This window comes from Planococcus citri, chromosome 2, assembly GCF_950023065.1.
Source record: "Planococcus citri chromosome 2, ihPlaCitr1.1, whole genome shotgun sequence".
Taxonomy (NCBI): Eukaryota; Metazoa; Arthropoda; class Insecta; order Hemiptera; family Pseudococcidae; genus Planococcus; species Planococcus citri.
The window spans coordinates 57371269-57391489 of NC_088678.1; the positions used below are offsets into that span (position 1 = coordinate 57371269).

The following is a 20221-nucleotide window of genomic DNA, read 5'->3' on the forward strand; positions in this document are numbered from 1 at the left end:
TTATATGTGCCCGTGGTACATACGTTTCGCCCTCGTCGCCTATGTCTTGCGCGTTGCATTTCTATTTTTAGAAAAAAAAAAAAAAACTCCACACCAGCCACCGATCTTATGAAATATTAATGATGTGAAAACGAGTGAAGCTTTAACGTAAAAGCTTTTGTGCACCTTTGGGTCGACAGCACTAAGGCAGCAAAAATCGAGCTGTCAGCATCAACAACCGGATGTCGTATCCGTTCCTCAACATTGAAATGTTAAAATATTCTGATTTCACCGGAGCATTAGCGCGCAGATCTCTCTCCTCAGCGTGCTGTACTCTTCTTCATATAGCTTTCGTCGTCGTGGCCCGAGCGTATGTTTATGTATACGCGCCTACGTATTATAGAAGCCGCCACGCTAAATGCATGCAGACATTGTGTCGTGCCGATATAGTTTAAAATGGCGAGGCGTCAAGTCGTCTCGTGAATCTGCGACGACAACAACACGCGTCGACAATTCTATTACCGCGTAATGATCTGCATTTCACCCTGGACTAGGATGGGAATCCCAGCATGCGAACGAAGCGTTCAATATTTAAGTACAATGCTGATTCAGCTTCGTGATTTTGTTCGACATTAAGTCCATTTGTGTTTCTTTATGAGTGTATTGACGGTTCGACTGTCTACGGTCTTCTTCTGTGGAATGAAGTCTTGCGGAAAGGTTGATTACCTCGCAGCTGATTGTTTTCACTAATATTATTTTTTCTTCTTGTTGGTCAGATTGTTACATTGTCGCTGATATACCTAAGAAGTAATTTTTACAAATTCGCTCGTTCCTCTAATAATTCATGTCGGTGACCCATTCAAATTCAATGTTGGATATACATATGTATCTATGTACATGAACAATGAGCAGCTTTGAAATTGTGAAATAAGTTTTGACTTGATTCCCCTTCGGAAAATCAATTTTCGATAGTACCCGAAATTTCACCAATTAAATAGTAATTTTTTCAAGTTTTCAAAAATCGGATATAATTAAAAATTTAGTAATTTTTTCCTTTCAAGTTTTCAAATGCCAATATAATGATACACAGAGGAGCGTCTTTAAATTGCTAGGATCACGCACATCATTGTCTTCAAAACTTTGAATTAGGAGAAACTTTGCCACAACAAATAATATGCATAATTATTCATGTCAAAATTACCAGTAGGTGGCGTGTACCTATGTCAAAGAAGTTGCATACTTTGGCTCCTTTTTTGGCAATATTCCTGATTAAAGCTTCCCTCCTAAATTTTTCAGATTGATTGTTGATTGTAATAATTGTGACTATAATTAGAAGGAAGGACTTTTTTCACAAATTTTCCAGCCAACCTTGTTTAAAATTGTTTTGCGGTTCTCAAATTGGTTTACCATCCTACATTTCATCGGAGAATTTTATACGAGTATGTAATTCACGTTAAGGATTTGCGCCTCAACGTTTGTAAAATCATTCAAAATTTCTAATTTTGAATTGTTTCCCAGTTGGAAAAAAATGGGATATTCAATCACCTCTAAAGAATGAAAACAAAATGGAAAATTGCAAAGTTTTGAAAAACAACCTTAGTTATGTGGGAAATCGCTGTTCCTAAGGTGGTTTTCGAATATGCCATATTATTGGGTTAGTTTTTAAAAAAAAGTTAAGCATTAGCTGGATGAAAAATCTTGACTTCTAAAGCGATGTTTGAAGTACATTTTGGTATTTATTTTGTGTAATTTCAAAAAAAAAAAAAAAAAAAACCTGTGTTAGGTAGCTGAATAAAGATTTGTAGCTCCTAAGGCGGTTTTTAAATATACCTACATACTTATTACTTACATCTCTGTTCGGGATAATTTTTAGAAAACAGCGTTAAGTAGGTGGAGAATGATAGCTCATAGGGTGATTTTGTTCCTACATATGTTCATTTGGGAATGGTTTCTGTAAAACAACCTTAGCTGCATGGAAAATCATAATCCCTAAGATGGTTATTCAAATACCTACATATTTTGTACGTAGGAAAAACCATAACCCCTTAGATGGTTCTGTTATTTTTATTGGACGTGTGAATTATTCTCATGCCATTTTAACAGATTTTAAACAGTGGCTGTCACAAACACTGGTTTTGAGCAGTGTCTGTCACAAACACTGGTTTTAAGCAGTGTCTGTCTCAAACACTGGTTTTAAGCAGTGTCTGTCACAAACATTGGTTTTAAACAGTGTCTGTCTCAAACACTGGTTTTAAACAGTGTCTGTCTCAAACACTGGTTTTAAACAGTGTCTGTTTCAAACACTGGTTTTAAACAGTGTCTGTTTCAAACACTGGTTTTAAACAGTGTCTGTCACAAACACTGGTTTTAAACAGTGTCTGTCTCAAACACTGGTTTTAAAAGTGTCTGTTTCAAACACTGGTTTTGAGCAGTGTCTGTCACAAACACTGGTTTTAAACAGTGTCTGTCTCAAACACTGGTTTTAAACAGTGTCTGTTTCAAACACTGGTTTTAAACAGTGTCTGTTTCAAACACTGGTTTTAAACAGTGTCTGTTTCAAACACTGGTTTTAAACAGTGTCTGTTTCAAACACTGGTTTTAAACAGTGTCTGTTTCAAACACTGGTTTTAAACAGTGTCTGTTTCAAACACTGGTTTTAAACAGTGTCTGTTTCAAACACTGGTTTTAAACAGTGTCTGTCACAAACACTGGTTTTAAGCAGTGTCTGTTTCAAACACTGGTTTTAAGAATGTCTACTGCAATTTTTAGTGAATTTAGCTGAACCATAACACAATTTTATTTAATTTTACAGAATTTCACTTCATGTTGATAATATTTTTGTGATTTTAGATTTTTTTTGCGATTTTTCAGAATTTTCCTTACATTTTAGGATGTTTTACCAAATTTTAGCCATTTCAATTTTTTTAAGCATTTACGGTACCTAACTTTAACGAAATTCCATTCAATTTGCACTGTTTTTTCATGAATTTTAGAGCATATTTCAAAAATTCTGAGAGTTATTAATAATTATTAGGTAAGTATACTGCATTTTAATGAAATTTCATCTATTTTTCTTGATGTTTCACAATTTTTGTTTTGTTGTTTCAGGAATTTTTTGTGATACTAAAAAAAAATTGTAGTGTTTCATCACCTTGTAGCTACTGCGTGTAGATGTGTTTCTTCCGTTCTTTGAAAGTCTGTTCAAAATTTTTTGGCGTTGATCCGTGAGGCTCTTTTAAAAACTTTTTCAAAAAAGTCGCGAATAATTGCTGTGAATTTCTCGACTCAGGCTAATATGTCATATCTCTTCCATTCAGGCTGTGCTTGGTAACCTGGGACAGTGGAACACCCTCCTATTAAACCACTTTTGACTTATTTATGTTTGTATCTGTAATACTGACTTGAAAATTGTTTGAAAATATCATGATAGGCTAACAGTTGAAAATGATTGTAAAATTTCTTCTGGAAGATGAATTTGAAGTCATGGATTTGGATAAATGTTTTTTGCTTGAAAGTTGATCAAGGTCTAGGTAATAAAATTGCAAAAAATCATGAATTTTTTTCCAGCATTGTGAGGTTGAAAAGGTTGCGCACTTACTTGATTCATCAGTTTTTAAAACTTCAATTCAAGGAAAACGGAGCGAAATTTCTCAAGACCTTGAAGTCTATGCTAAAAAGAGAAAAAAGGTGGAAAAGTTTAAATGCTGTTGCTTCTTGTACAATATATATATATTTTTTTTAGAAAAGTTGAATTGAGTGGATGAATTCATGTATGAGTATTTGTTTTTAGAGATTAAAAATTGATACCATGAGGGGTACGTTGTACTGGGGTAGGTATTATTGTACTTACTAATTGAATTTGAATTTGAATTGGGTAGGTGATTGAAAGATGATTGAGTAGGTTTCCCATGAAATAAAATTGAGCATAATTCATTAAAATAAAAATGAATGAAAATACAGAAATAATCAGAATAAATAAAATTGACCATGAAAGGGAAGTGATGACCAAAAATTGAATTCCAAGGCTCAGCCAAGAATTTCAGAAATAGGTGCAAATAACATCTCATCATTTGTTCAATAAGAGGTCATTATAATTCTCGTATTTTTGAGCAGCTGTGTCTTTACGATGTTTCACTTATCTTATTCAAAATCGTCTGCTACGTTAGCTGCTACCTCAATCGTTTACCTAAAATTGATTTTACAACTACTACGAAGAAAAATAAAAAATTTATAAATTTCATTCCATCAGATTTACTCATCAATCGTTCATATCGAAATGTTTTACTTTTTGAGTCAAAACTTATTATTTGTAATTTGATAAGTAATATGAGCTGAAATAAAATCGAAGCTATTTGCCAAATTAAATTACTCATTTATAAAGGATTAAATTATTCGAAGATGTGGTGAGATTAGGTAAGTCTACCTTGGACTACTATACTATTGTCTAGCTATGGAGATATCATCAAATATTACAATAAAATTTAGGTACTAATTGCATCAATAGCTCTTCTATAAACTAGACTGATTAATATTTGGGTGCTAGATCACACACCTAGGTAAAAATGAAAAGAAAAAAGTTGAAACGAAGTAGGTAGGTATTCATTAATGTGTTGAGTTTATTTAATAGCTGTAAATCATAAAGTGGTTAAGTCTATGATTAAAAGAAAACCTTTCCAGGATAAGTGTGTAGAAATTTCACCCTTTCGGCTCCTTCTACGATGTTTTCCTCATAACACGGTCGTCGTTTTCGTTAACGTTATGGTAGGTGGAAGGTACCTACTCGGTATTCCGTAAGTGTACGGTAGTAATTAATGAGAAATGTGCGAAAAATCAGCGGTTACCGAAACGCATTAAGGGCGGAAAATTTCAAAGTGAAATCTGCACCATCAATTTGGTAGCGTTTGTGTATATGTGCGGTGATTTTCAACGGTTTGTCAATTTGACAATGACATGTTTATACTGACAGCCGTGTGAGTATGTGAAACCAGCCGGTGAAATTTATTCACTATGTGAAACCGAGCTGCGTTAACCGAGTGTTTGGTGTGTTTGTGCTACTCCTAAAGTGAATAAACGGATTCTCCTTATTACGTCCGATTTTAGAGCTTTTTTCTCAACCATTTTATCTAATATTTCCTTTATTAAATGGTAGAACATACTTAAGTAGGTAAGTACAAATACCTATATTTTACATCTAACGAAGGAAATATTTGATTAGGTACCTATACCTATTCTATTGATTCATTGATCAAAAATAAATGTAGGTACCCTCATTAAAGTTAGGACTCTCAATGCTGATTGGTATAATTGAATAGAGGAGAGGAGAAGAAATCCTATCCAAGTAAAAAATAAAGTAAAACGTACTTCGTGGCATATTCTGAACATTTTTCATCTTACTGCTCTGTTTATCTAGTTATTGCGAACGTCTCGTTTGCGCTTCCAAAGTATTAACGGTCGACAAATTTATCATTAGTAAATGGGATATGAAAAAAAATCAGCGAAAATATTTCCTCATGTCATACGAACCTTGCACCGTAGCGTTCTTCGACGCTACATATCTTTCATTTCGGTCTATAATATTTCTCTTTATTTAAGAAATGCGGCGAGCTTTTCCGTTCAAATGATAATCGAAGAAGTACCGCAATGACAGTACTTCCCAAATAGAAAATACTTACCTTCGATGATAAGATTGCGAAAGCAATTCATCAATTTTAGCATGCGTATGGCGTATGAGTAATGGAGCATTTTGAAAGATACATTTTTTACGAGTGCCTACTTATAAAAAGAGATGAACGAAGGAAAGCACCACCATATAAGTAATATTTTGTAAAACCGATGCACGATAAGTAGAGAAAATTTCGACAATTTCTAAATAAAAGTATTCGCGTTGGTAAAATTTTTCTCACTTGAAATTTTTTTCAACGTGTTGACCTTTAAGAGTTTTCAAGTTGAGTAATTTATTGGCAAGATTGGAATTTTCTCGATAGTGAAGAATAAATTTTAATACGTGATGGTGATGGATGGTGTGTGGAAATGCTTCATTTTTAAACACGTAGTTAAGGTCCGTACACGAGTAAAACACAGTCAACGTAGCTGTTTTACGATGTAGGTACATGGAAAATCACGTCAATCGATGGCTTAAAGATTGATATTTTACCTTTCCGTCGAGTTAAACGAGGGATGAAAAGGAATACCTACTTTTAAGCTTTAGTACTTTTATTTCATATTCTGACCCATATAATGGTTTATTCGTCGGACGAGAGTGAGAAAAAAAACTATCAAAAGGTACATCATGTACCATTTTTCAAGCCACAAAGCTATCGTATCATTTATCATGATACTCGAGCAGTTGAAAATAATCTAACCTGTTCATTAATCAAAGACCATTAAAAACTAGTTAATACTTAATACATCTACAAGTTGCGGCGGCAATTGTCGGTAAAACATGAGAATCAAACAAATTAGAGCGAAGCTTTTCATAACCTTCAGTAGATTTTATATAATCTGTAGGTAGGTAAATGAATTACAAAATCAAAAAATGCTGCTGTAAATGATACTTTGTTGAGAAAGAGATATATCATGGTGGAGGGAATTCATCCAAATTTTCTTTACAAAAAACAATGTTACCAGCTTCACCGGCGATCTGTTACCAAAAACTGTGCTTATAAAAACTTTTACATTGTATAGTGTGTATTACGTAAGCAGTCACATGCAAAACCAACGAAAAACACAAATCTGCTTGTCAGAGATTATTAAATTGTTTATCGTTCCGCGTTGTAAAACATATTACATTATTTCGCGTACGGGAAACAATTCTCTATGTAAAATACGCTGAATTTCTGTCGCATAAATTTACAATTTTCAAGTACTTTTGAGAAATTTGTCACGCTTTTACTTGGTTACACTGATACGAATTTTATGGCGTGTGTTTTATATTTATACGTGCCATTGAAAATTTCTACAACATAAGGTATGCGATTTATTGAATGAAATCGCGATTCGCGGTTATTAGAACTTCGAATTTTAAGTGTTATTGTTTTTAGAAAAATTTTTACTAGAAATACCAGAAAATATTTCTTTATTTTTATTGTAACTACACCTAAAATACTCGCTGGGTGCCGGAAGTCTGCACATAACTTCAATGTTTTCTTATTTATGTAGGATTGTTGTTTATACTTACATGTGATGTAGTACCTGTTATACCTAGATATTATAGTTATCGCTACCTAGACTTATGCAACTTTTGTTTCATCAGTTTTTCAATCGTTTTGAAACACGACTCGTTATGAGATGGGTCGCAAAAAAAATTTAGAGGATTTCGACAGTCGACCTAAAAAACAAATTAGCTCTATAAATGCCCCTGGAGAGAAGATATCGGTCTTCAAAGAGGGGACATTTTCCAAAAAAAAATGATGATTTTAGCCTCTCACCACCACTCAACTTGTTTTGATGAAAATCGTTTAGTTACAAAAAATTGTAAAAATTCAGGTGAGGGCAGAGGCACTGAAGGGGTGTGGATGAGGGTAGCATAAAATTGGACCTCATATTTGTGTGCGGGGTGTTCGAGTCATATGAAAATGACACCAACATTATGAAAATAGCTCAACTTTTAACATAGTGAAAATTTTGGGTGGGGGCAGAGGCACTGGAGTGGTGTGGATGAGGGTGGTATAAAATCGGACATCATATTCGTGTTCGGGGTGTTCGAGTCATATGGAAACGACACCTCGTTTACCAAAAACAATAATTTACACCAGAATCCATTTTTACCCCCTCTGTAAATTTTTTCAATTTTTGACCAAGACCCGCCAAAAAAATTTTTTTTGAAAAAAAATGTACAATTACATTCAATAATCAATCTGAAAAATTGAGGAGGGAAGCTTCAGTCAGAAATTGCAACAAAAGGAGCCAAAGTATGCAACTTCTTTGACCTACGTACACAGTAAAGAAGAAATTGAAGGCAAATTGATTGATACAATTTTTTTTTACATTTTTTTCATACTGGGCGTGTATAATTGCCAGGATTTTTACGTCCAGTTTCGAGGGGATAGTTAGATTTGGTTCGAAAGATTGATTTCTTTGATGTATTTAAGAATGTTTTCCATCTGTTTAATGTTGTCAGGAATTGTAGGGTCAAGGTCTGAAATGTTTAAGGATTGGCGTTTTGTGTTCAGGGAGGGGCAATAGAATAGAAGGTGTTGAGTGGAGATTATTTTAGAGTTATAGAATTGACAGGTGGGTTTATGTGCTTTGATGGTGTACAAATGGTTATGGGTTAATTTGGTGTGACCAATTCTAAGGCGGGTGATTATAATTTCTTCTGATATATTTAGGTGATGAAGGTGTTTCCAAGGAAGGATTGATTTTTTGTGGGTAAATAGTTTGTGATTTGTTTTTGAGTTCCATAGGTTTTGCCACTTGGAGTTTTGGATGATTTTTAGAATATTTATAACGTCATCATGGGTTACAGAGAAAATTTTAGAGGGTGTAACAGTTGTTTTAGCTGACTCATCTTCATCTACTGCCTGATTTCCATCGATACCTACATGACTTGGGACAAACATAAATTTAATAATTTTATTAGTAGTCTGAAGTTTATAAATGATTTGATGGATCTTATGAACAAGTTGATGTTCTGAAAATTTGTTTTGGATTGATAAAAGAGCAGAGAGCGAGTCTGATTGAATTAGGAATTTTTTGTTACAGCATTTGAAGGTAGGATCTTTGGTAGTTAGTGGAGTATCCTGGCAGCAAGTTCTAAATTGAAAATTGAAGAATATTTATGAGCTATGAAGTTGGTAATCCTACCATCAATAGAAAAAGCATAGCCTGCATATTCAAACTCATTTTTAGAACCATCTGTGAAGCATAAAATGAATTCATGATATTCTACTATGATCTCAGTATATTTTTCTTTTTTTTCGTTCATCTCAAAATTTATCAATTTCTGCAATCTATGCAATAGACCACATACTTGACTTTCAAAAAAATCATTTCGGTTTGTGACACTTTGATTGCATAATTTTCAACTTGTAGGCGTTTTAACGACAAAAAAAGGGCATTTTAACGACAGAAAAAGGCATTGCATTGGAAAAGAATTATTTCACGATGAAAAAAGTTTTTGAACAACAGTAAATCAATGTCAACGACGATATAAGGTATTGCCCGACAGAATAATTTAATGCACGTCTATATAATACATTTAACGACAAATCGTGCACAGCAAAGAAATAAAATAGTGAACAACATAAAAAATACGAATTGCACATCCAAAAATTGATAAAAAGCAGGACATTAAAAAAAACACACAGTTTATCTAGTAGGTATCATTGTACAAGCAGGTAGTGCTTTTTTGACTTTTGAGGATCTGCCTCTCTTCCGCTTCTGTCCCAAAGGAATTGACTTCCCTTCAGCAGGAACTTCAATGAGCTTGAGACGAATGTGCATAGGTACCTAAAGTATGCTTGCATAGTGCTGATTTGGTGTTGTAGGGGCAGAAACAAATTGAAGTACCTACATACGCTTTTCTTTGCTCGACTTGCGGATCACCAGGCAGCAAACCAAAATAAAAAATTGGAACATCTCCAAACGAATTAAAGTCTGAGCTGAACTGAGCAAGAGGCAGGAGACAGTTCACCTTCCTCCAGAGTGATTTTGAAGTTGAAAAATTGTTTAACATGAGGAAATTGAGAAAAATTTCAGTATCTAATTGAAGAAAGAGAGAATAGTGTTTTTAATTGAGATTTATAATTCAAAATATATGAGTTTTTTGACCTTGCCCAGCAATTAGTTCAGCCATATGAAATCAAGAAACTCAGAAATGAACTTCTTGCATAATCACAAAACAAGTTATTTCTCTGAAAAAAAATTTTTCGGCGGGAAATAATTTATTTTGCCGGGCATTTTGTTTTTTTGGCAGGGAATAATTTATTTTTCCGGGAAATTCTTTTTTTGGCGGGGAATAATTTATTTGGATGCGGATTACATTTCTTTTGTCGTTTGTATGAAATCGAATTGTCGTTTGTATCACTCAAGTTGTCCTGCTGGACTGTCGTTGAAAATTGTTGAAAATTATCGTTAGAATGACTTATTTTGTCGTTCGAATGTCCTGTCGTTCAAATCACTTTTTCTGTCGTGCCAATCCCCCTTTTTTTGTACTGGGATAAGGATAGATTGAATTCTGGTAAAATTACTCAATTCCCAGGGAGGAACTTTATTGTATTCGGAAGTGAGGTCTAATAGGTTTACATGGTAATTTCTTACAGAATTTTGGAGAATACAGGAGTGATTATCAGAATGGTTTGAAATATTTTGAAGTTGTTTTTTTATTAAAGTTCTGACTGGGTTTGTTAGATTTGTTGTTGCTGATAAAATGGATTTATTAGTAATATAGAAATTCCTGAAGTTTGGAGGGGGTTCACTAGCTTCACAGTAGATGCTGTCTATAGGAAAGGGTGGTAATGCTCCAATACATAGGCGTAAGGCAGCTCATTTTGTATTACTTTAAGGATTTTATCTGATGCACTGATATAAGCTGGACAGCCATATTCTATTTTGCTTCTAATTAGAGATCTATATAACTGAAGTAAAAGGGATCTTGAAGGGTTATATTTTGGATTTTTAATCACTTTCAATAGATTTAGGATTTTCATTAAGTTCTGTTTGATGGATAAAAAGTGAGGTGTCCATTGGACATTTATGTAGATATATTAGTGTACTGCATTGTGAAAATTTGACAACGTTTTAGTTGAAATTGACTCATTCGAGTACTTTTCCACACATAAGCGTTCACTTTTTAAAAACAAACTTTATCACATTTCAGCTTTATTCAGATCACGGTGAGCTGTTTGGTCGCTGTAAACGGTTACTTAATAACATTAAACAAAAACGCTGACGTCATAACCTACATACAGACGCTATTTTTCCAACCACGATATCCGTCATACAGCCTCGTTACACGACACACAGAGGAGAGAGGCAACAATAAAAATAAAATATACCTAATTGAAACACGACGGTATGATAATTATTTGCGGATGTATTATACTATACGCGAAAGTACCTACACGACGAGGAAAAAAAAAAGGCTGTAAAAAATCTACTGGCCACGTCCACGCGGTCCATCATGTTAAAGATTCAGCAACAAACGTGGTCGGGTTGAAAATGATTAATTGATGGGGTTTGTTTACATTGCAAAATTAATGAGTAAGCTTTCGGGCTGGTTGCGATGAAACATTAGTGATGTAGATACACTCAAGCCTAATCAAAGTTTATACGCTGTTAAAAGGTATATGTACGTATAATAATGGTATGTCGGACAATGTTATCCGCCTTTTCTATTATTCGCGTTCAGCTGTTGCAAAACAATCTGAGAATCGTTTAATAAAAACCATGAAATTCGATTTAGATAGTTTACGATAAAAAGCCCTCCCTCCCTCCCTCCCCCCGATCCTTGTCCATCTACTGGTATCGTGTCGCTAAAGGGATGAGTGTAGACCGTATTGGTTTAAAAGTTACCCATAATCCGTTGTTAATAACGAATAAATTTATTCGCAGTCAATGGCCTACTTTTGAAAATTGGCCCTGTTACTAAAAGTTTGTTTTTAGATTAAAACGCGTTATCCTTCTTCATTAAAAAGGATGAATTAGAATAAGGTCCTTAGGGTTAGAAACGCTAATATGATAAAGCTTGGTTCTACATTTTCGTAAGGTCAAATAATTCCGTTCACATTTAATTACCAAGCAAGACGCTCTCATCGTTGTGGTTTGGGAAATTATGTCTACTGCGTTTACTTACAACACAGCTCCAATTTCTTAAAGGCAATAAGGCATCATAATAATGTGTGTAGTTAGTTGGAGATGTGTGAGTTATACAATGTTAGGCTATAATCGACGCATTCTCCACTTTTGAGTATGATTTAATGCAAAATAGTTTTGTCTCAATATTTCCACGTATGTACTATTAATAACCTTGTAACTAGACTCTTCGGGCCATTAACGCGCGTATATGTTTTTTAATGAAAAACAAAACCGTTTAGTTAATCTAACAACATAGTTGAGATTAAAAAGGCGGGTTTATAACGCCTTTCGATTGTGTCTTAGCCACTAAAGCCGACTTGAAGATACTTATTTACCACCTCTGGGTATTGGTAAATATAACGAATCGATATATAAAGAGTAAAAATTACCTTCCATGTCATATGACGTTTAATTTCACCGTTTACCATACCTAGCTTAATAAGATTTATCATCATTAAGATTTTGGAAAACGTTTAAAAGAAATTCTTTTACACGAATATCAACGAATTTCTTCTAATTACAATATCTATACCTATCTGACGTTATTCGAGAGGCAGCTACGTGTTTCGTGTGCTTGTTTTCGCACAACAGTGTAAAAGGTACTATATAATGCCAATGCAATTATCCTTTATTTCTATTGTAAGCAGAATTTTCCTTATACAGTTTGATCCGTTTTATAACGCCATGTTCATTATCATCGTACCGATGCTTTGTTGTTATCAATACACAATCATTGAGAAGAATTATCAGATGAAGACATTCCAACAACAAGAACCATCGAATATACCTTTGAAATTTCTATATACCTGCTGCTTGTTTTACTTTAATATGGTTAAATTCTACCACAAAACAACTCACAAATTGACTACAAATCATTTACATTTTCGTGGTACTGGTACGATCAATCATTCCATTATTTTGTATAGGTAGGTAAGTATAACCTGTTCCAAAACTTCCAACATTCTCCGATACTTCTATAGGAGGGTATTAGATTATCGAAGAAATCATCCTGTATTATCAAGGTCAGACAAAATGTCAACTTCCCGCCATAATAAATAAAAATATACTCGGTTAAATGAAAGTAAACCCCTTTATTTTAAAAGCTAATAAAAAAGTCAACACTTTTACAACTGCTACTTCCATAATACCTATACACTGGTGTAAATTTCAAGTACAAATATCTCCCCGCCCCCCTTATCCTGAGGAAAATTATAGCACGAATTGTGTAGTTTACAGTATCGCATCGTAAAAAAATGAATCCGCGAGGAAACCCCTCTATGTAATATGAAAACGTTGCTTTTCAACCCTTCTCCCTGGATACTTTTCATCGCACGCAATCGTACTAATCAAAAAAGTAAACGTAAAACGTGCTGTTTAATATAATAAAATTTTACAAAATAATACCACAGATTTTATTTTAGATAATACTCGGTGAATGAATACCTACACGTGTACATTAACGTACACTTTTACGTAAGGATCTCGTACTCGTACACTACATTGCTTCACGTCACTTTCGTTCCCCATCAACGGTACAAACGTACGTAAGGGTATTGCGGATAATACAGCTAGATACTTGTATGTGTACTTAGTACTTACGTGCTGAAGTGGATTTAAGCAGAAACAAAATCTAAAATCTTCGAGACGACTGTATCGTGATTGCATTTACAAGATTTTCGTATTCGAATAGGTAAAGTATATGGTAGGAAAAAAACACCATGTTTTTCAATCATTTTACGATTCGTTTTCAAAGGTGCTATAAGCAATGATGTGGTTATGAAAATATAATTTTTCACCGATAGATATAAACGAAATCTATCAACATCGCCCTTCATCGCCCAAGATTTAAATATTTACGCGAAAAAATATCCAACGGGTATAACGCGTTCCTCGTACGTTTTATTGCCACCAAATACGAGTAAAATCTCAAAGGGAATATAAAAAATGAAAGTATATTCGGAATTATATTTCTTCGAATGTTTGAATACGTTTAGCGTAAAAAAATGTTTCAATTTCGTGTGTTTTTTTTCTAGCTAGCTCAAGCGAGAAAAATAAATGAGAAATATTTTAAGAAAAAAATTTGAATTTCAACTCGCATGCTTCGATCTGATTATAAAATAATTTTAGACCTAGAATGGACAAATTTTGACGTTTTTAATTTAAATTTTATTTCAAAACGTGGCTATAAATTTTTTTGGAAAGTAGTTTACGCTTTGGACTTTGTAGATCTGATTATTAAATTATTTTTTGGTGCGATAAATATTTTTATTATTTTTTTAATGTCGATTCAAACTTTGAAACTTTTTCGAGTGTACTAAACGTTGTTTACAAGGAAAAATACACCTTGAGGTACTGTGTTTTTTTTGCAGTTTTAAAAATATTTTCCTGATTTTTAGGACTGTCTCGATACCCCCCCCCCTCCTCTTATACAAAATCCAAACATTAAAATTCAGCTTTTTCCTCCTCTTTATGCAACAAATAATTATGTATTATTAAAATGAATATTGGCATAATTTTTTAACCATTCTCAGATTTTGAATTAGAATCATACAGACAAATATCTGCATTAATTTTTTATGAAGTAAGACAAATGCACCAATCATCTCTCTTGCATTTTTTACAAATCAAATGCAGTAAGATATCTACGTAGGTACCTATCATTGAAAAGCAGACAAAAAAAAACCAAGGTGTTGATTTTATCCCCATACATCTAAAAGGATTGAGTTTATAAAGTTCAATGAATATAAATCCAATATTGAAAATTATGGTAATGCGAACCTCACACACAGCTTCCTGGCCACAGTTGATAAAATATAATAAAATTTATGTAAATTCGTGTCAACTTTTTCCTGCACCTTCGAACCTCTATCTCTACCTACTCGTATTACACATTCACAATGCTTCAGCGCGAAATTTCAACTCTCAGGATACCATACATGAATTCGATGTTTAAAAGCGACAAACTTATGAATGATTTTAGAATTTACAATGGCGTTCTGTTCGAGGGTACTTGGCTCATTAAATCGTCTGTAAAACTTAAATTCTCGTAGAGAAAGCATTATCGAACCATGGACATTTCCTTTCTCGTTCCTCAAAAAATGAATGAATGTGATCAGTGTTTTTTAAAGGAATTTTTCTCTTCTTACTTTTCTTCCTCTTTATTGATATAATTTTATTAGATTGTTGCACCCGAGTAAAAGAGAAAAGATAAATTAAATGTTGAAAAATTACTGAAACGTTTCATTGGAAAAAATTTCCAATAAACGTAAGAATTTTTGTACAATAATTCACCAAATAAGAGGAGCATACCTATTAATTTTGAGATTTTTACAAAATAATGTTGTGATAACTGATAAGTAGATTGAAGAGTGATATTCCAAAACTCGCTTTGTCCATTTTTATCAAAGTTGGGTTTTCAGTGGTACCTGGTAGATGAAGTATTAACTCACATTCCTACATCATCAACCTACCAAAATGAGGCGTTAAACTCACCTAAATAGCCAATTCACTAAAAATTAAAAAAAAAAAATGTTCCAAAACGTGCTTTGTCCATTTTTATTGAAATTTTTTTCAGCAGTATTTAGTGGATGAAATGTATACCTACACTCCTACATCATAAATCCACCCAAATAAAGTGCTAAACTCGCCTAAAAAGCCAATTCACCCGTTTAAAGGGAAACTGTTTTTCCTCTCTCCTGAAAAGTTGTGAAAATGGACAAAGCGAGTTTTGGAATATCACTCTTCATATGTAAGTATTTGATAATTTTTTTATTTCAAAAAAATGAATAGATAATTTTAAAAATAGACTCAACTTCAAAAATTCAGAGAACCCAGAATTTTATTGAGTAGGTATACCTAGGTAATTATCCTGCCCACAAAATTCTAAAAAGTTACAAAAAAAATGTCACCAGCGTTCGACTTACAGAGGCATTTTCTATATTTTTGAACAAATTTCACTTCAAGTTATTGAGGGTTTCTGGCTTTTTATTTCGAGATGAAGAAATGAATTTCACATTGAGTCTTATGGGGAGTTGAAGGGAAACAGGCTTTGCTTCGAGTTATCGGCGTTTGAGTTATCGCGATTCCACTGTAATAGGTAATGACTGTCAAATAAATAAAATGAAAATTTTTTAGTTCTTTTGATTTTGGGAAAAATCAAATTCAATTTATTTCTCATACAATAATAAAAATTTGAAATCTCCGACGAGTTTTTGGATCTTTACAGATCCCGAAAAGTCAATACCTAACATAAAAATATACTTGAATTTAAACATAGTTGTACATAGAAAAAAACACTCACGCATTTAGCGTGAGAAGACCGACTTTTCTTTAAATAAAAATTTTTTACGAACGAATTGATTGACTTTTTTTGAAACATTTGTACAGCAATTGATCTGTTTACAATCGAATCGAATCATTCACGAACAATTGGCGATAAAGTAAATAAATTTATTGATTTCTTCGAGGAATCATTCGATTGATTTGTAGGTGAATCATTCGCGAACGAGTTGATCAATAGTTACTAAATCATTCGCGAACGAATTGATCCGTATAAGTGACTAGTTCGTGAACGAACCGATTCGTACAAGTGACTCGTTCGCGAATGAATCGATTCATTTACCTACTCAATTGTTGATGAATCATTCGCGAACGAATTGATTCGTATTAGTGATTTATTCGCGAGCGAATTGATTCGTATTAGTGACTCATTAGTGAACGAATCGATTCATTTGCTCAATTTTTGGTGAATCATTCACGAACGGATTGAATTATTTTTGTGAATCATTCGCGAACGAATTGATTTGTATAAGTGAATCATTCGCGAACGAATTGATTTGTATAAGTGAATCATTCGCGAACGAATTGATTCGTATAAGTGACTCGTTAGCGAACGAATCGATTCGATTCGTATAAGTGACTCGTTCGCGAACGAATCAATTCGTATAAATGACTCGTTCGCGAACGAATTGATTCGTATAATCATTCCCGTACCCCTCCCCGCCCTAGAACCCTATTTCAAGTAAAATTCTTCCTATTCAATCCAGAAAAACTTGACACTCCGCAAAATGTATCGACTACACCAGATGAAGCATTTTTTAAAAGAATCATCTCTGCATCCAGGCCTGGAACGACGTGCACTTATTTAATCTATACACATCACGAATCGCGTCTCATTCATCAATCGACTGCTTAAGAATTTCGTTGGAAAATCACAAGCGTTTTAATTATTTCGTAATTACGAAAACTGGCGCTGGTTTCGAGTTCGAGTACTCTTCTTGTTACACAACGCGCTTTTAAATTGTTTCTTCGGAGTCGAAGATTTCACCCATCGTATCTTTTAGGTAGGTACTGTATCAGACACGCCTATTTTCTTAGGTATATCTACACTCCGAGTATTCCAAAATCCAGACTAATGGTAACAAACTAGTTAAACGCGAGCGAAGAAATTCTTATAAATAAATGAAAAATTCAACAATCCAAGAAGAGAGAAATTCCAAGTCGAACCTAGACAAGGCAGACATCGACGGTGGTGGTGGCGGTATTTCCATGCGAAAGACGCGCAGATATAAAGAAAAACATTGAGACCGAGACACGAACATAATCTCGTAGCGAAAACTTATTACTTAAAATTCGAAAGTAAATCTAAAACACAATTTATTTACCATTACGAGTAATTGTGTAATTTTTATTTTATACAAAACGCGTATACTTACATGTATACTTATGAAGCCGGGGTCGTTGCAACCCCGATGCAATTCCAAGTCTCTCTCGCAATTCAAATTCCTATCGTTATTACTATTTGTGCTGCGCCACTATAACAAGCGCACTTATTGCATTTTTATGCCAAACTTTACCCGAATAAATTCCATTTATGGATTACGATTTGGAGAAATTAAAAATTACCATGTCGAATGGCAAGATTTAAACTCAAACATAAATTTCATTTTACTCCATTAAAAAGAAAATTTCCTAAATGAAAAGCAATAAAACGTCGTATTTTGAATCCACCCCCTCCCTCCCCTCGCCATCGACGCAGATTTTCTCAACGCTATGCGAACAACGACATCTTGATCGTCGAACGTGAAATATCCGAATCTTTTTCGCCTCTAGATTATCGCGACAAATCTTATAAAATCGGACGTATCATTGAAAACGTATACGATAAATAATGAAAAATTGAGATATAAATTTAAATTCTCTCAAACATGGCAATAACTTAAAAATATGTACTTTATGTCCCCACGTTCGAAAAAATGAAAAGAAAAAAAAACACACTTGATTTTTATTACCGAAATACGCACACGAACACACCAACGATGCAATTTTACACCAGAATATCAACATTTTAGATTGAACCCTCAACATGGTTATTGCTGGCTCTGGCTGATATTAAACAAAAATATTACTTTTTCGTTTTTTGTTAGTCCCCATTTTGGTATTTTCGAAATGAAAACTTTTAAATTAATATCAAATGTATGGTTATTTTGAAGCTGAAAGGGAGAAACGGTGTATTTCTTTTTATAAATTTTACCAGCTACGTGCCTGGTGTTTTTTTTTCGATGGTACAGTCGTTAAAATTTTCCAAAACCGATTACACTCGTAATGAGAATTAACACATGTTCGAAGGTTTTTTTTTTAGCGAATTGAAAGGGAAGAAAGCGTGGAAAAGGGATGATTTAATTTACGCGAATTTTTTTAACGTTTTCGATGAAGGGAGTTTTCAATGGTGTTTTATTTTATTTTCATTTTTTTTTCTCTCCTAAATGTGAGACTTTTTATACAAATGCTCGAGGCACGTGCATGATACACGAATGGTTTCACAGGTCTGATTATTTAGTTCAAAATTAACGGTTTGGGACAATTTGGAAATAGAATATTTTCCACTTTATTTTTCAACCAGAGGTAAAACTCCTATTATGGTAGGTCCCCAGAAATTCTAGGAATTTTTCGCGATGGTTGTGTTTTTAAAAAAGTGACGGATTGAGGATTACACAAAGCTTGTACATAGTTTTAGTTTGTATAAGTTTAATATTTAATTCGAAAACGTTATCGAACTTTTCGTGGTTCATTGAAGTTTAAAAACGATGAAAAAGGCGACAGATGTCAATACTTGGAGTTTTAATCAAGAATAGATAAAACCAATCGGACGAATAAATTCCTTTCAAAATTAAAAAAAAATATCTCGAAGGACGAATTAAAAATTTGAAAAAATATTTTTAAATCATCTTATAAAAATTTAACGAATGTCTTTCAGACATTAGCTGATGTACACGATGTTATTAAGAAGGGAGGAAATTAAAGAAAATTCAACGTGGAAATTCTTTAAATTATGATGTAAAAACAATTTCATCATCAAACAAGAAGAAAACATTCAAAACTTCATTTTCGGTCGTTTGAATTATTAAAGAAATTATAGACTAATAAAATACGTAATAACTCGTGTAAATAATAATAAAACAATCACTCACAATTAACGTTGCACAATATTCTCCTTATCCTTAATCCATCGAAAAATTGCACACTGCACAAATTCAAAACAATTCTAAACCCCGAAAAAATACGCACCTACCGCACGAAAAAAATATCCACTAAAAATACACGCAACTAATACGGAAATTAATAGTAAAAAAATAATAAAAATATGCCGGCGAATTAAAAATCACGTGATTACGTCGAATGAAAAAGCGCGGGAAACCGAAACACGATTCAAAGGACTTTCCTATCTGATGCGAGAAAACGAATTACTTTCTCAAGCCTTTCCACTTCTGTCGAGCAAGTTGAAACCACCCCCACCATTATACGGGGTGTGTACTACAATCCTGTAATGCATTTGTACGGTTACCCTTTTTTCTTTTTATAATTTTTCTTTCCTTCATTGTGGCGAATTTTTTTTCTTTTTTTTTCTTGCTTTTGAATAATATGCCGCATGCTTCATTGTTTTTTCGGATTTCATTACCTTTTTCGGTTTATTAATTTATGGATGAGATTTTTTCAAGTATGTTGGAATAAAACGAGACAAAAACGAATTGTACGGAATATGTCATTTTTTTGAACGATTTTTTTTTTTTTTTGATGAGATAAGATATTACGTTTGCATGATTTTTTTTTGAAGGAATCAAAAAAGTATGTACGTCGGCATTTTTTTTTATCTACTTACTGTTAAAAAATTATTGTTGAGATTTTGCTATTCTCATACCAAAATGCTCTATGTATATCTGTTCAATTTTATTCTGTTATCTATGTGCTCTATATTTTGAATAAAAAGGGCTACCTACCTAAGGTATAATAAGAAATTCAAATTCAATATTTCCAAAAATTTCAAAAAACGAACACGAAACCTACTCTAAGTACATGCTGGCCAAAGTCAAACAATTAGAATTAAAAACAACTGTGACTGAAACAGACACTGTTTCAATCGGTAGGTATTTTCAGACCCAAGTAAAGA

At 33.4% G+C, this 20221-nt stretch overlaps 1 protein-coding gene across 3 annotated transcripts in view; it reads right to left on the reverse strand.

Moving 5' to 3' along the window:
* Positions 1-19527, reverse strand: part of nolo (no long nerve cord) — a 136439-nt gene extending 116912 nt beyond the window's left edge. For all 3 annotated transcript variants that reach the window (XM_065351579.1, XM_065351576.1, XM_065351577.1), the window contains exon 1: positions 19245-19527. The gene's annotated coding sequence lies outside the window, so the exon portion shown is untranslated. The remainder of the gene's footprint in view (positions 1-19244) is intronic.
* Between the last annotated feature and the right edge of the window lie 694 nt (positions 19528-20221).